The following is a 4034-nucleotide window of genomic DNA, read 5'->3' on the forward strand; positions in this document are numbered from 1 at the left end:
AATATTGGATATTTTGATTATATATATACTCATCTTGATTCATTGTGATTTTTTAGTACAGTGAATGCTTGAGGAATCCCTGTGGTATTCAAATAGATTTGTAAATGTTTTAATCATCAATCGTTCACGCTCAATCGTAAAGTGACTATTTTTCTTGATCTTAAATGCTAAATCTTCCAATTAAATGGAATCATCATTCTAGTTTAATTGAAGTAAATCGATCGGAAACAATATCATAAATTATTAAACGGATCCTCGAAACCTTAGTCTTTCTCCATATCAATTCATTTTATCATTTTAGTTTGATTCAGTTATTTTATCAATCTTCATTTGATTACACGTTTCTTTTAGTAATTTTGTTTCATTGTCTGAATTTATTTTCTTTATCACAAAAGTCAATCCCTGTGGATTCGATCTTGTAAGATACTACAACACCTGTATACTTGCAGGTAAAACTGCACTAAATTTTTGGTTCATTAATTTGAGTCAAAGTTTAGGCGCAACAAGTTTTTGGCGCCGTTGCCGGGGATTGCAACGTGTGGTAAATTTTTTTATTTTAGAAATCTTTTGCTAATTGCTTTTCATATTCCTTTCGCAGGTACGATTTTTTTTTTCCAGAAAACAGAGCATGTAACATTGCTTCCATATTCATACCATTTGGTAATCTCGTTCCAAAAATTCTTTTCTTTTACTTTCTTGTTTGTTTTGCATTCTGTTTTTACTTTTTGAATTTGCTCGATCCTCTATGATGAATGATCTCGTGGTAACGTGATCAAACGGGTAGATTGAGAAGAGAGGAAATTGTTTTAAAAGAATTAGTTGATACTTTGTCAGGTGATTCTAAAAATTCTCATTCTGATACCATGGCTGACAATCATAGTATTCATGATGAACAAGAAAATGAAGAGGCACAAAATAATCCGCCAATGAGAACTTTGCGCGAATATTTGCAGCCTACAAGGACAAGTACTCCATCTTGCATATTTTTCCTACGAATATGGAAAATTTTGATTTAAAACCGGGAGTAATCTAATTACTTCCCAAGTTTCATGGCTTAGATTCAGAAAGTCCTTATTTGCATTTAAAAGAATTTGAAGAAGTTTGTGCAACTTTACAAAACCAAACCATCAATGATGATGTTGTTAGATTAAAGTTGTTTCCATTCTCTTTGAAAGAAAAAGCTCAAAATTGGTTGAACTCCTTGAGACCAAGATCTATTGGCACATGGCAAGAAATGCAAAGAGAATTTCTAAAAAAGTTTTTTCCTACTCATAGGACCAACACTCCGTAGAAATATTATGAATTTTTCTCAAAAGGAAAATGAAACATTTTTTCAGTGTTGGGAACGTTTTAAAGAATTGTTGCTAACTTGCCCACATCATGGCTATGAGACTTGGCGCACCATTAGTTTCTTCTATGAAGGTTTAACATCTCAAATGCGTCAGTTTGTAGAAATGATATGTAATGATGATTTTTTAAATAAAGATCCTGATGACGCTTGGGACTATTTTGACCAGTTAGCTGAAAATGCCCAATCTTGGGATAACACAGATTGTTCTGATCGGTCAAATAAGCTCAAACTCAGTGCCATGTCTCAAGAAGGTATGTATGTTCTTAAAGGAAATGATGATGTGAATGCTAGGATAGCAAGTCTGACAAGAAAAGTCAAAGCCATGGAACTTAGGAAGGTAAATCCGGCTAAGGCCATTGAAAAAGAAGAAGAAAATTGTGGCATTTGTGAGATTAGTGGACACCTAACTCAGGATTGTCCAATAATTCCTGCTTTTAAAAAGGTGTTGCATGAACAAGCAAATGTCATGAATTCCTATAGGAGACCATTTTCTTCCCCTTATTCGGAAACATATAATCCTGGATGGAGAAATCACCCCAATTTTAGTTGGAGGAATGAGTCCAATTCAAATCAAAATCCTCAAGGGCCATCTTCTTCTACTCCTTATGTGCCTCCACATAAGAAAACCCTTGAGGAGACATTACAGACTTTTATGCAGGGACAAGCAAATATCAACACTCAGACAATGCAGACCATTACTGAGATGAGAAGTTCTATTAGCAACTTGACCTCTGCATTACATGCTCAAGAAAAGGGTAAGTTTCCTGCTCAACCTCAACCGAATCCCAAAGGTAAGTTTGAGGTAAGAAATTCAAATCCTTCTGATTCAAAATTTGAACATGCAAAGTCCATCACCACTCTACGTAGTGGAAAAATAATTGATAAGAGTATTTCAACAACGAAAGTTGATGAGACCAACAACTCTTTAAATTCCAAGAGTGATGGTGAACTTGAGAAGGTTGAATTCGATATGCCTGTGAAAGCCCCAATACCTGCTCCATTTCCCCAAAGGTTGCAACATTCTCACAAGTTGGTTCAAAATGCTGATATTCTTGAAATTTTCAAACAGGTTAAAATCAACATTCTTTTGTTGGATGCAATCAAACAAATTCCATCGTATGCTAAATTTTTGAAAGATTTGTGCACAGTGAAGCGTACAATGAAGGTGCAGAAGAAGGCTTTTCTCACTGAGCAGGTAAGCGCCATCCTCCAGAACAATTCTCTTCCTAAGTGCAAAGACCTGGGTTGTCCAACAATTTCCTGCGTGATTGGAAATTTCAAAATTGAAAAAGCTTTATTTGACCTCGGAGCTAGTGTTAACCTCTTACCCTACTCGGTATATGAGCAGTTGGGTCTTGGTGAGCTTAAACCCACCAAGGTAACACTCCAACTTGCTGACCGTTCAATTAAAATACCGAGAGGGATAGTTGAGGATGTGCTAGTTCAAGTAGGCAAAGTTTATTTCCCAGTGGATTTTATTGTTTTGGACATAGAACCTATCTTTGATGTTTGCACTCAAATTCCTATAATTTTGGGAAGGTAGTTCCTTGCGACCTCAAATGCTTTAATAAATTGTAGGAGTGGTGTGATGATAATTTCTTTTGGCAACATGACTTTGGAGTTGAATATTTTCAATATTTGTAAACAACCTGGTGATGATGATGATGTGCATGAAGTAAATCTAATCCAAACTCTTGTTCAAAATAAATTTGATTTGTCAAGTTTTTCTGACCCTCTTGAGGCTTGTTTGGTTCATGGTATAAATTTTGATGATGAGTCTGTGCTTGCATCTATGAATTTTTTGCTAGAATCTACTCCTATAATGGACACTGATAAATGGAGAACACGTTTTGAGGAATTACCACCTCATGATGTCGTGTCTCTCCCTTCAAGTGTGCAAATACCAAAACTCGACTTGAAACCTCTACCTGCTGATCTTAAATATGCATTTTTAGGCCAAGCAGAGACATTACCAATGGTCATTTCATGAAAACTGGATGAAATTCAGGAGAGCAAATTGATTGGTGTTCTCATTGAACACAAAGAGGCAATAGGATGGACCATAGCTGATATCAAAGGTATCAGTCCTTTGATTTGTACTCACAGGATTTATCTAGAGGACAATTCTAAACCCTCTAGAGAAATGCAGTGTAGACTGACCCCAATATGAAAGAGGTTGTCAGAGCAGAGGTGTTAAAACTTCTCGATGTAGGGATCATTTACCCTATTTCTGACAGCAAATGGGTTAGTCCCACGCGGGTGGTACCCAAGAAATCTGGTATGACTGTAGTTAAGAATGCTGATAATGAATTGATCCCAACTAGAGTTACTACTGGTTGGCGTATGTGCATTGACTACAGAAAACTAAATTCTGTCACCAGAAAGGATCATTTTCCCCTACCATTCATGGATCAAATCATTGAACGTGTAGCGGGCCATAAATTCTATTGCTTCCTAGATGGTTATTCTGGATATAACCAAATTGAGATTGCTCCTGAAGATCAAGAAAAGACCACTTTTACATGTCCATTTGGTACCTTTGAATATCGAAGGATGCCATTTGGACTTTGTAATGCTCCTGCTACATTTCAACGATGCATGATGAGCATATTCAGTGACATGGTAGAGTGTTTCGTTGAAATATTCATGGATGATTTTTCTATTTTTGGTGATTCATTTGATG

The 4034-nt window shown here is 36.1% G+C and overlaps 1 non-coding gene across 1 annotated transcript; it reads right to left on the bottom strand.

The window, feature by feature from the left end:
- Nucleotides 1-1280: 1280 nt before the first annotated feature.
- Nucleotides 1281-1387, bottom strand: LOC122317616. Its single transcript, XR_006244543.1, has one exon. It is a non-coding gene; the product is annotated as a small nucleolar RNA R71 (small nucleolar RNA).
- Nucleotides 1388-4034: the final 2647 nt, after the last annotated feature.

Source organism: Carya illinoinensis, chromosome 7, assembly GCF_018687715.1.
Source record: "Carya illinoinensis cultivar Pawnee chromosome 7, C.illinoinensisPawnee_v1, whole genome shotgun sequence".
Lineage (NCBI taxonomy): Eukaryota > Viridiplantae > Streptophyta > Magnoliopsida > Fagales > Juglandaceae > Carya > Carya illinoinensis.